At 26.1% G+C, this 14883-nt stretch overlaps 1 pseudogene; it reads left to right on the forward strand.

The window, feature by feature from the left end:
- Positions 1 to 3059: 3059 nt before the first annotated feature.
- On the forward strand, positions 3060 to 4328 carry LOC119615013 (annotated as a pseudogene).
- Positions 4329 to 14883: the final 10555 nt, after the last annotated feature.

The raw sequence follows: 14883 nt of genomic DNA on the forward strand, positions 1-14883 counted from the left end.
TTTCACGGTTTAAAAAGAAAATCTCTTATCATTGACACCACAAATCAATATTTTTATTAAACTATTTAAACATAATCATAATATACATATATCATCCAAATTTAAAGGAAATCAATGTAAAAATAAAAGTAAAAATTCTCGAACAGAACCTCCTCTAAAAGAATAAATTCCTGAAAAAATTTTACCGTGTTGACTATAAGCATATAAATATAAAGTGTAAGCAGCTCTAAAAAAAAGATAATAATGATAATATAAATATAGAAACTCATGACCAACTAACAATTCTATTAATTAAAGAAATTTCTCCTAATAAATTTAAAGTAGGTGGAGCAGCTATATTAGCTGATCTTAATAAAAATCATCATAATGCTATAGAAGGTATAAAATTTAATATCCCCTTATTAATTAACAATCTTCGTCTCCCTGTTCGTTCATAAGAAATATTAGCTAAACAAAATAATCCTGAAGAACATAAACCATGAGCAATTATTAAAGTATAAGAACCACAAATTCCTATATAAGTTAAAGTTATCAACCCAGCTAATACAATTCCCATATGAGCAACTGAAGAATAAGCAATTAAAGCCTTTAAATCTGTTTGACGTAAACAAATCAATCTAACTAATACTCCTCCTACTAATCTAATTCTAATTCAAATAAAATCAAATTTTAATCCTATCAATTGTAAAAAAGGAAATACCCGTAATAATCCATAACCTCCTAACTTTAATATAATACCAGCTAAAATTATTGAACCAGAAACAGGAGCTTCTACATGCGCCCTAGGTAATCATAAATGAACTAAAAACATTGGTATTTTTACTAAAAAAGCTATTACTAAAGAAAAATAAAGAATTTCATAATTAAATATATAATTATTTAATAAATAAAAATTTAAAGTCCCAGTAACCTTATATAAATAAACAAGTAAGAAGTTATAGTCGGGCGAGGCCGACCCTACACCTTTGAAAAAAATATAATGTGATTTAGTTGCCATAATAAAGCATTTAAGTTGAATTGTACCTTACCTTAAATATACATACTTAAGCCGTTTATTGTTGAATAAAATTGTGGACATTTAAGTGAAATTTTGATGGGGGCTTTTCATAGGGGCTAGGGTCATATGAGAACCTTGTATATAACTTGGTTTTTGCAGCTTTTTGTCGAGATATGAGTATATTAAACATAATTCTGAACTTAAAAGCCCTATTCGGCGGGTTCAGTTGTATGGGGGCTAGGTGAAATAATGGACCGATGGTAACCATTTTCAATAGGCTTCGTCTACGGTACCATAAAAGATCATGTACCAAATTTCATTGAATTATCTCCAAAATTGCGACCTGTAGTTTGATTACAAGTTTTAAAAGCCCTATTCGGGGGTTCAGTTGTATGGGGGCTAGGTGAAATAATGGACCGATGGTAACCATTTTCAATAGGCTTCGTCTACGGTACCATAAAAGATCATGTGCCTAATTTCATTGAATTATCTCTAAGATTGCGACCTGTAGTTTGATTACAAGGATTACAAGCCCTATTGGGGGGTTCAGTTGTATGGGGGCTAGGTGAAATAATGAACCGATCTTAACCATTTTCAATAGGCTTCGTCCCTGGGACAATAGAAGATCATGTACCAAATTTCATTGAATTATCTTCAAAATTGCGACCTGTAGTTTGATTACAAGGTTTACATGGACGGACGGACAGACGGACGGACGGACAGACGGACGGACATAGCTAAATCGACTCAGAAAATGATTCTGAGCCGATTGGTATACTTTAAGGTGGGTATAGGACCAATATTATTGTGCGTTACAAACATCAGCACAAACCCAATATACCCTCCCCACTAAAGTGGTGTAGGGTATAAAAATACCAACTAACATTGGTAAAGAAACTAATAAAGTATAAAATAATAAATATACTCCCGCTTGTAAACGTTCAGGTTGATATCCTCATCCTAAAATTAAAAACAAAGTAGGAATTAATCTACTTTCAAAAAATAAATAAAATATAAATAATCTTAATAATAAAATAATATTTAACAAAAATAAATTTGTATAATTTCTATACTTATAAATAGATTCACTAGCTATTAATATTAAAGATACAATTCATAATCTTAATAAAATTAATCCATAAGAAATTATATCACACCCAAATAAATATGAAATTGATATAAAATAATTTCTATATATATTTATTAAAATAAAAACAAAACTTAATAAAAATAATAAACTTTGTACCATTCAATAAGTATTATATATTAAACATAATGGAAATAAAAACAAAATTCTAATAATAATTTTTAACATTGTAAAATATTAAATCTTTGAAAATAATCATTTTCATGAGTACGAATTATTGATACTAAAATTGAAAGACCTAATGCTCCTTCACATACACTAAAAGTTAAAAATATTATTCTAAAAAAATTTTCATAATTTAATATATTTAAATAAATAAATAAATAAATAAATAATAAAAGAAATAATCTTAAAACAATATATTCTAATCTTAACAATATTGATAATAAATGCTTTCGATCAGAAACAAAAGTAAATACTCCTATAATAAATAAAATACTTGGTAAGCTTCAATTTAAAATTGCTATCATTAGTTTTAATAGTTTAACAAAAACATTGGTCTTGTAAATCAAAAATAAGATTATTTCTTTTAAAACTTCAAGAGAAAAGAAATTTCTTTATCATTAATCCCCAAAATTAATATTTTAATTAAACTACCTCTTGATATTATACAATGAATTTTATTAACTCTTTTAATTATTTTTAATTTTATTTTTATAAATATAAAACACCCACTAGCAATAGGATTAATTCTTTTAATTCAAACTACATTAGTAACTTTAACATCAGGACTTATAACTAAAAGATTTTGATTTTCCTATATTTTATTTTTAGTATTCCTAGGAGGTATACTAGTTTTATTTATGTAACTTCTCTAGCATCAAATGAAATATTTTCATTTTCAATTAAATTATTATTTATCTCATTAAGAATTTTTTCTATAATAATAATTACATTATTTTTTATAGATATTAATTACATTAATTGCTGTAGTTAAAATTACTAAATTATTTAAGGGTCCTCTTCGACCAATATTTAACTAATGAACAAACCTTTACGAATCAAACACCCAATTTTTAGAATTGCTAATAGTGCTTTAGTAGATTTACCAGCACCTATTAATATTTCAGCTTGATAAAATTTTGGATCTTTATTATTCCTATGTTTAATAATTCAAATTTTAACTGGTTTATTTTTAGCAATACACTATACAGCAGATATTAATTTAGCTTTTAATAGAGTTAATCATATTTGTCGAGATGTAAATTATGGTTGATTATTACGAACTATACATGCTAATGGTGCATCATTTTTCTTTATTTGTATTTATTTACATGTAGGACGAGGAATTTATTATGGATCATATTTATTTACCCCAACTTGATTAGTAGGAGTAATTATTTTATTTTTAGTTATAGGAACAGCATTTATAGGATATGTTTTACCATGAGGACAAATATCTTTTTGAGGAGCTACAGTTATTACTAATTTATTATCAGCCATTTTTACCTAGGTATTGATTTAGTTCAATGAGTATGAGGAGGATTTGCCGTAGATAATGCTACACTAACTCGATTTTTTACATTTCATTTCATTTTACCATTTATTGTATTAGCTGCAACTTTAATTCACATTTTATTTTTACATGAAACTGGATCAAATAATCCTATAGGCCTAAATTCTAATATTGATAAAATTCCATTCCATCCATATTTCACTTTCAAGGATATTGTAGGATTTATTATTATACAATAATTTTACTTCTATTAGTATTAATTAATCCTTATCTTTTAGGAGAACCTGATAATTTTATTCCTGCTAATCCATTAGTTACACCAGTTCATATTCAACCAGAGTGATATTTCTTATTTGCTTATGCTATTTTACGTTCAATTCCTAATAAATTAGGAGGAGTAATTTAGTTCTTTCTATTGCAATTTTAGCAATTTTACCATTTTATCACTTAAGAAAATTCCGAGGAATTCAATTTTATCCTATTAATCAAATTTTATTTTGAGTAATAGTAGTAACAGTAATCTTATTAACATGAATTGGAGCTCGACCAGTTGAAGAACCTTATGTTTTAGTAGGACAAATTTTAACTGTAATTTATTTTGCATATTTCATATTTAATCCTTTAATTATTAAATGATAATTTATTAAATTAGTTAATGAGCTTGAAATAAGCATATGTTTTGAAAACATAAGATAGAAATCAAATTTTCTATTAACTTTACTAAAATTAATTCATTAAATTAAATAAAATAAAAAAATCTTAAACCCTACAAAAAATAACAAAACATTTAATGAAAAAGTTAAAAAACTTTTTCAAGCTAAATATATTAATTTATCATATCGAAATCGAGGCAATGTACCACGAACTCAAATAAATATAAAAGAAACAAATGTTAATTTAATATAAAAAAAAACATGAAAAACATCACTTCCCAAAAATATTACACAAAATAATATTCTTATAAACAAAATACTTGCATATTCTGCTAAAAAAATTAAAGCAAACCCTCCTCTTCTATATTCTACATTAAACCCAGAAACTAATTCTGATTCTCCTTCAGCAAAATCAAAAGGAGTTCGATTAGTTTCAGCTAAAGAAATTCTAAATCATACTAAAGCTATAGGAAATATAATAAATAAAAATCAAATAAATATCTGATACTTATAAAATATTAATATATTATAACCCCCAATTAAAAAAATAAAACTCAATAATACCAAAGCTAATCTAACTTCATAAGAAATAGTTTGAGCAACAGCTCGTAATCCTCCTAATAAAGCATAATTTGAATTAGAAGATCAACCTGCAATTATTACTGTATAAACACCTAAACTTGTACAACAAAGAAAAAATAACAAACATAAATTAAATGAAAAAAGTTTAAGAAATATAGGTATACATATTCAAACCAACAAAGATAAAAATAATGAAAAAATTGGTGAAAAATAATAAGAAATATAATTAGACAATAAAGGATAAGTTTGTTCCTTAGTAAATAATTTAATTGCATCACAAAAAGGCTGAGGAATTCCTGCAATTCCAACCTTATTAGGTCCCTTACGAATTTGAATATACCCTAAAACCTTTCGTTCTAAAAGAGTTAAAAATGCTACTCTTACTAATACAAAAATAATTAATAATAATCTTCCAATAATAAATAATAAATTTTCTATAAAAAACAAGTACTATTTGTAATAAAAATTACATAAATAAATTCTAAATTTATTGCACTAATCTGCCAAAATAGTAATTATATTAATTATATTCAATATAAAAATAATAATTTATCAAATATTAGGTCCTTTCGTACTGAAATATTTTTATTTTTTAAAGATAGAAACCAACCTGGCTTACGCCGGTTTGAACTCAGATCATGTAAGAATTTAAAAGTCGAACAGACTTAAAATTTAAGCGGCTACACCTAAAATTATATCTTAATCCAACATCGAGGTCGCAATCTTTTTTATCGATATGAACTCTCCAAAAAAATTACGCTGTTATCCCTAAAGTAACTTGTTTTTTTAATCGCTAATAACGGATCAATTATTCATAAATTAATGATTTAAACAATTAAAAGTTTATTAAATTTTAATATCACCCCAATAAAATATAATCTATTATTATAATAAAAAAAATCTGAAAAATTATAATAATATAAATATAAAGATTTATAGGGTCTTCTCGTCTTTTAAATAAATTTTAGCTTTTTGACTAAAAAATAAAATTCTATTATAAATTTTTATGAAACAGTTAATATCTCGTCCAACCATTCATACCAGCCTTCAATTAAAAGACTAATGATTATGCTACCTTTGCACAGTTAGTATACTGCGGCCATTTAAAAAATTCAGTGGGCAGGTCAGACTTTAAAAAAAAATCAAAAAGACATGTTTTTGTTAAACAGGCGAACATTATTTTTGCCGAGTTCTTTATAAAAACTTTTCATTTATATTTATTTTTACATTTTAATATACTAATTTTATCATTATTTTTTCATTTTATTTATTAAAATGAATACTTTAATAAAAATTTAAAATTTTAATAAATAATAATTATTATAAAATAAATTATAACACTTTTATTAATAATAGCTATTTCTAAGCTTATATTTATTAATATATTTATTTATTTTTAAAAATTTATTTTACAGCTTATCCCATAAAATATTAAAATTAAATACTTATTTAATTAATTTATTTAATTAAATAATACAAAATTTCTAAATTAAATTTATTTCTTAAAGAACTAGATACCTTTAAAAACGAATAACATTTCATTTCTAATATATTATTAAAAATAATTTTGCCACATTAACTTTTATAATATATTAACTCTTTTAAAATCGAGAAAATTATTTTAAATAATTTTTATTTGATAAACCCTGATACAAAAAAATAAAAATTTTTCAAATTATTTCAATTTTCTTTCACAATACTATTACACTATAATTAATATTATTTTTTCTTTATTAAATACTAAAACAATTCAATTTATAATTATTTCTAATAATTTAAAATATAAAAAAAAATTATTAATAAATAAAATCTAATCAATTTATATTGATTTGCACAAAAATCTTTTCAATGTAAATGAAATACTTTACTAAATAAGCTTTAAATTGCATTCTAGGTACACTTTCCAGTACATCTACTATGTTACGACTTATCTTACCTTAGTAGTAAGAGTGACGGGCGATGTGTGCATATTTTAGAGCTAAAATCAAATTATTAATCTTTATAATTTTACTATCAAATCCACCTTCAATAAATATTTCAAATTTATATTCGTATAAATAAATTTATTGTAACCCATTTCTACTTAAATATTAGCTACACCTTGATCTGATATATTTTCTTTTAAAAAATTTTGAAAATTAACATTCTTATAAAATATTCTAATAACGACGGTATATAAACTGATTATAAATTTAAGTAAGGTCCATCGTGGATTATCGATTACAGAACAGGTTCCTCTGAATAGACTAAAATACCGCCAAATTTTTTAAGTTTCAAGAACATAACTACTACTACCTTAGTTTTTTAATTTACATTTTAAATAATAGGGTATCTAATCCTAGTTTATTACTAAAATTTTTAAGCTTCAATTATTCTAATAAAAAAATTTATAAATTTAAAATTTCACCTAATAAATTTATTTTTATTTTATAAATAAACAATTTAACTTCAACTAAAAAAAATTTATTTGCATTATTCGTATAACCGCGGCTGCTGGCACAAATTTAGCCAATACTCTTTAGTATTACTATTTCTAAGTTTCCTTAATTAATAATATTAATTACTGCGGATAAAAAAAATTATTTATTATTAAAATAAATAAATATTCATATAAAAATTAAACTAATAATAAATTTACAAGCCAAAACAAAACTTTATACAACTAATTAAAAATTGTTATTTAATTGAATTTCTAATAAATTAATTTTTAAATAAATTAAAAAAGTATAATAAAATCAATAAATTAATTAAAATAAATAATTTATAATAATAAAATTTTCTTTACATAATTATAATTATTTATTAATTTTAATAATTAAAAATTGGTAATTACTCACAAATATATACATTATTATTTAATAAATAAAATATTACGCCTATTAATATTTATTCTTAAATTTATTTAATAAATAAAATAAAAAAAATAAATTTATTAATTTATTAATAATAAAAATTAGTAAATAATTATTTATTAAAAAATAACTTTTAAATTTATTAAAATAATTATAAATTGGTATATACTCCTAAAATAAAATTTCAGTTACCCCTAATAACTTTTATTCATATATTTATAATTTATTAAATAAAATATTTATAATTTATTTTCAATATATATAAATTAAATAAGTAAAATAAATTTTTAAAATAATGAATATATATATATATATATATATTAAAAACTCACACTAATTTTTTTTTTTTTTAATATTATATATTATAACATTTTCTAAATTTACCCCTCTCAAATTTTATATTGAAGCGTGCAAAATCTGAATTTTAGTCTATATACCAATATAGATTAATAGATATCTATTAATATATAAATGTTTAATTAATTAATAGATATCTATTAATCTAGATTCAAAAAAAAATTTCAAATTCAATTAAGAATATCACTAATTAAATTTTTATTAATAAGTATTTATCTAATTATTATGTTGAAATTGATTTATTAAAAAAAATAATTTATTAATGTATGGGATAGTTATTTATATTAATTATATAAATAATTTATTAATTATTAAATATTTATATGTTTATTCATATATATTCATATATATATATATATATATATATATATATATATATATATATATATATATATATATGTATGCTTACCGCATACTTCGGGGACAGTGTTTGGATCTAGCGCATAGTTTGGGGACATTTGCATAGTTTGGGGACTGTCCCCAAAATTTTATATGCCTTGCGCATAGTTTGGGGACATGTTACTTTGAGGACATTTTTTTCCAATTTTTATACCCTACACCACTTTAGTGGGGAGGGTATATTGGGTTTGTGCTGATGTTTGTAACGTACAATAATATTGGTCCTATACCCACCTTAAAGTATACCAATCGGCTCAGAATCATTTTCTGAGTCGATTTAGCTATGTCCGTCCGTCTGTCCGTCCGTCTGTCCGTCCGTCTGTCCGTCCGTCTGTCCGTCTGTCCGTCTGTCCGTCCGTCCATGTAAACCTTGTAATCAAACTACAGGTCGCAATTTTGAAGATAATTCAATGAAATTTGGTACATGATCTTCTATTGTCCCAGGGACGAAGCCTATTGAAAATGGTTAAGATCGGTCCATTATTTCACCTAGCCCCCCATACAACTGAACCCCCCAAAAGGGCTTGTAATCCTTGTAATCAAACTACAGGTCGCAATTTTGGAGATAATTCAATGAAATTTGGCACATGATCTTTTATGGTATCGTAGACGAAGCCTATTGAAAATGGTTAACATCGGTCCATTATTTCACCTAGCCCCCATACAACTGAACCCCTCGAATAGGGCTTTTAAAATTTGTAATCAAACTACAGGTCGCAATTTTAGAGATAATTCAATGAAATTTGGCACATGATCTTTTATGGTACCGTAGACGAAGCCTATTGAAAATGGTTACCATCGGTCCATTATTTCACCTAGCCCCCATACAACTGAAACCCCCGAATAGGGCTTTTAAAAGTTTAAAATCAAACTACAGGTCACAATTTTGGAGATAATTCAATGAAATTTTGCACATTATCTTTTATGGTACCGTAGACGAAGCGTATTGAAAATGGTTACCATCGGTCCATTATTTCACCTAGCCCCCATACAACTGAACCCCCGAATAGGGCTTTTAAAAGTTGTAATCAAACTACAGGTCGCAATTTTGGAGATAATTCAATGAAATTTGGCACATGATCTTTTATGGTACCGTAGATGAAGTCTGTTGAAAATGGTTTACATCGGTCCATTATTTCACCTAGCCCCCTTACAACTGAACCCGCCGAATAGGGCTTTTAAGTTCATAATTATGTTTAATATACTCATATCTCGACAAAAAGCTGCAATAACCAAGTTGTATACAAGACTTGATGACCCCAACGAATTCCATAATAATAGGTTCTCATATGACCCTAGCCCCTATGAAAAGCCCCCATCAAAATTTCACTTAAATGTCCACAATTTTATTCAACAATAAACGGCTTAAGTATGTATATCTAAGGCAAGGTACAATTCAACTTAAATGCTTTATTATGGCAACTAAATCACATTATATTTTTGTCAAAGGTGTAGGGTATTATATAGTCGGCCTCGCCCGACTATAATTTCTTACTTGTTTTTTATTGCATATTTAGATTCCGCTATGTTAATTATACTATACTTAAGTATTTTTTTGTTAATGTATACGGCTTTAATGCCTTAATTTTTGATTTTAAAAATTTATTTTTGATTTTGGGGTTACCACTCTTTTATGGCAAATTAGGAATTTTCCGCCGTTGAAATATTACCACCTTGTCGCCCTGGACTTTCATATATTTTTTGGCGCCATTTAGTTTTCGCCCCACGCCGTTTTCAAAAATGTCATAGTGGTGACTTTGGAGTTTGTATTATTTCGCGCCAATACAAAATGACACTTACCGACATTGTTGACACTTGATAGATTTTTTTAATGCTATCAACAAGAGAGTAATGAAATGGGAAAAAGAAAATTCTTTTAGATATGTAGTAGATCGATTGCCATAAATATACATTATTATTGACACATAGGAAAATGTTTCAATTTGCGCATAGGGGCATTTTAATAGAAAAAGCCTAATTTAAAGGGCTAAAAAATTTAATTTTAAAAACATTTAAAAAAGCAATAAATTTTGCTCGCCATTCTACATTCCTAGCTTTTTCTGCAAAAGTCGACTTAAAACAACCTTTCGAATGTTACTAACAAAGCTTAAGTGATATTTTATGAATTTTTATCAAATTTGATTAATAAAAGTATGTCCTCAAACTATAAGTAAATCGAAAGTCCTCAAACAATGCAGTACATAGAAAAAATGCACCCAAACTATGCGTAATGTAAATAATTATATACTTTCAAATATATATATAAATAAGAAAATCCTTTAACTGTCACTTGTTTAGCCCAAAACGTGTTAATGAAAATAATATAATATTATGTATAATTTGAGCACTGTAGTTTCCGAAAATTTCACACATTGTTAATCCTATATACATTTGATAAAAAAAGTGTTAAGCCAAATTTTGTTTTAAACGATTGTCTGAGTAGTTTTTTATAAGAATCTCTGAAATATCAAATGGACGATATGTCGGTCCATGAATTCACATATCATTTGAAAAAGTAAACTTTTAACGACTATTGTCGATATCTTTCGAAATTTTTTAATTCTTTTGTAAAATTTTTCGGATAGCCAATTTTATGTTCTTTTACGATTTTTTAGAAAAACTTTCGAATTTTTCCGACTTTCTAAATTTGTCCAAAAATCTTGATTTTATATGTTTTCTTTTTTAGGAAAAAGTCGACTTTATGCGATTAAAAAATTTAAATATTAGACAAATATTTATCACGGCACTTGACAAAACGTCGGCAGAAAAATTGTCAGTTTTTTGTTTATGTTAATACATAGGGGTAACAAAATGCTAATTTTATCACGACAACTCACTGATAATTTTATTGAAATAATGCTATATTTTATAAAAACAATTTAAATGAAATGCAAATTTTGTAAATAATCACTAATTTCACATAAACTTATGTTAAAAATCAATTTTAATTGCTCAAAATCAAAATTCTAAACATATTTTACAATAAAATGATGTTTGTTATCAAGACAACATTGTCTAAACAATTGTTTAGACAACATTTCATAACGATGCTATAACGCTAATAAATGCTGTCTGTACGTGCTAATTTTGTATCATGATAACAATTTGACGTTTAGCATAATAAATATTTGTCTAATATATACACGGGGTTATTCTTTATTCATCATTCTTGACTAGATCGAGTTGTTTTAATATAAAATATAAATACTAATTTTTCTGATTAGTTTTTAAAAAAAGTTGACTTAAACAACTTTTACGATGCAAAAGTTATATTATTTCCATAAATCGTCTATTTTGTAATATAGAAATGTCAATGTAAGTCGAAAAATCTTTAAAAACATAGGACAAACATAAAAATAGGCGATATAGGTCCACAACACCTTAAGTGAAAAATTATATCTAAAAAGTTGTACAGTTTATATCATATATTGTATGGACTTCGAGTATTTAACTAAAAATGTATACTTTTTAATACTAATCTCAAATTTTTCGATTTTTTATTTATTTTTAAATTTTTGACTTTTACGATAATTTCACTTTAATAAGCAATATTTTTCAATTTTATTTACCGAAAAAGTCGACTGTAAAGTACATTTGATTAAAATAAATATACTATTTATCGTAATAATTTAACTTTTGCTTAGTTTAAAATATAATTTTTTTTTTTTGAAGTCAGAAAAATTCCAATTTTGTCGAAATGACGTTTAAAAAATAATAAAAAATGTTTAAAATTATTTTAAAGTCAACTTTTTAGTAGTTTAAAGTCGACTTTTACCATAAAATCCATATAAACTCAAGAAAGTAGAACAAATTTAAAAAGTCGTAGAAATTAGTTTAAGTTCGAGTAAAATTTTAAAAATTTTCAAAAGTCTTCAAAGATCGACTTTTTAAGAAAAAAAATTAAGAAACCCGAACATTTTACAAAAGAATCGTAAAAGAACATAAAACTGGCCCTCCGCCTCGAGAAAATCGGACAAATTCGGTTTTTTATAATTATATAACTTATTTAAAATGTTCGAAATTCCAAAATTTTCGAAAGATTTTGAAAATAGTCGTTAAAATTCGACTTTATCAAATTATATGTGAATTCATATACCGATGACGTTTAAATTCATCATTTAATTAAAATAACTCGAACTAGTCAAAAATTATGAAAAAAGTATAAAAAACTGTTAAAATTTTGTTTAAAGACAACTTTTAGAGATGTTTAAAGTCCACTTTCTCGAAAAAAAATTCAGAGATTCTTTAAAGAATCTTCTTCCAACAATTATTTAGAAAATCAGATAAAAATTGCAAAAAGTCGACTTCTTAAGGTAGAAGTGCACAATTCGCGTTGTACGCGGCAACGCGTTATAGGCTTCTGTCAAAAAAAAAGTTGAAATAGTGTGTTTTCATTTAACAAGTTACACACTGTAATTTGTAACGCGTCTGCCGCGAAAAGTACAGCAACTTTCAACGCGTCGGCAGCTGATTAGGGTTGTATTTTGTTTTGTGTAAAATAAGAATAAACTAAAATAAAATAAATTTCATCAGCAATGAAAGAAAAAATTTAAAAAATAAACAAAAACTTAAAATTTTGATTTTTAAAACAGTAGTAGTTTAAAAAAAACATTAAAAGAAAGATCAAAATGACGCGTGGTGTGTAACTTGCAGCTTGTAAAGCGTGAAAAGTTTGAAAAGCGTAAAACGCGTTGCCGCCTCAACGCGTGTTGTGTACTTCCACTTTTATTAAGATATGTAATTGCAAAATTTGGCTTAACACTTTTTAAACAAATGTAGAATAATATACATGGTAAAAGTTATTTAAAGTCGACTTTTTTTGCAAAACACAAGGAATCCAAAAAAATTGAATTTACTCGAAATGACGTCTGAATTCATCTTTTTAGGTAAAAGAACTCAAACTAGTCAAAAATTATTAAAAAAGAATAAGTAAGTGTTAAAATTTTTTTTAAAGTCAACTTTTTGAGTCGTTTAAAGTCGACTTTTTCCAAAAAAAAATCTATAAATTCAAGAATGTTGGACAAATTTATAAAAGGTTGTTAAAGTTCGAGTTAAATTGGAAAATAGATCGGAAGAAGTCTTCAAAGATCGACTTTTTAAGGAAACAAATTTCGAAAGTCGACTTTATTAAATGATATCTGAATTCATGAGGCGATATATTGTCCATTATCCATTTCAGATAATCTTATAACAATATTCAAGAATTGAATTTTTTCAAATCCTTGAAAATTTTAGTCGTTGAAAGTTGTCTTAAAAAAAAAAAAAAACAAGTAAGAAATTATAGTCGGGCGAGGCCGACTATATAATACCCTACACCTTTGACAAAAATATAATGTGATTTAGTTGCCATAATAAAGCATTTAAGTTGAATTGTACCTTGCCTTAGATATACATACTTAAGCCGTTTATTGTTGAATAAAATTGTGGACATTTAAGTGAAATTTTGATGGGGGCTTTTCATAGGGGCTAGGGTCATATGAGAACCTATTATTATGGAATTCGTTGGGGTCATCAAGTCTTGTATACAACTTGGTTATTGCAGCTTTTTGTCGAGATATGAGTATATTAAACATAATTATGAACTTAAAAGCCCTATTCGGCGGGTTCAGTTGTAAGGGGGCTAGGTGAAATAATGGACCGATGTAAACCATTTTCAACAGACTTCATCTACGGTACCATAAAAGATCATGTGCCAAATTTCATTGAATTATCTCCAAAATTGCGACCTGTAGTTTGATTACAACTTTTAAAAGCCCTATTCGGGGGTTCAGTTGTATGGGGGCTAGGTGAAATAATGGACCGATGGTAACCATTTTCAATACGCTTCGTCTACGGTACCATAAAAGATAATGTGCAAAATTTCATTGAATTATCTCCAAAATTGTGACCTGTAGTTTGATTTTAAACTTTTAAAAGCCCTATTCGGGGGTTTCAGTTGTATGGGGGCTAGGTGAAATAATGGACCGATGGTAACCATTTTCAATAGGCTTCGTCTACGGTACCATAAAAGATCATGTGCCAAATTTCATTGAATTATCTCTAAAATTGCGACCTGTAGTTTGATTACAAATTTTAAAAGCCCTATTCGAGGGGTTCAGTTGTATGGGGGCTAGGTGAAATAATGGACCGATGTTAACCATTTTCAATAGGCTTCGTCTACGATACCATAAAAGATCATGTGCCAAATTTCATTGAATTATCTCCAAAATTGCGACCTGTAGTTTGATTACAAGGATTACAAGCCCTTTTGGGGGGTTCAGTTGTATGGGGGCTAGGTGAAATAATGGACCGATCTTAACCATTTTCAATAGGCTTCGTCCCTGGGACAATAGAAGATCATGTACCAAATTTCATTGAATTATCTTCAAAATTGCGACCTGTAGTTTGATTACAAGGTTTACATGGACGGACGGACAGACGGACAGACGGACAGACGGACG

This window comes from Lucilia sericata, unplaced genomic scaffold (genome assembly GCF_015586225.1).
Source record: "Lucilia sericata isolate MDLA Ls3-8-SP2 unplaced genomic scaffold, ASM1558622v1 Contig003889F_arrow, whole genome shotgun sequence".
Taxonomy (NCBI): Eukaryota; Metazoa; Arthropoda; class Insecta; order Diptera; family Calliphoridae; genus Lucilia; species Lucilia sericata.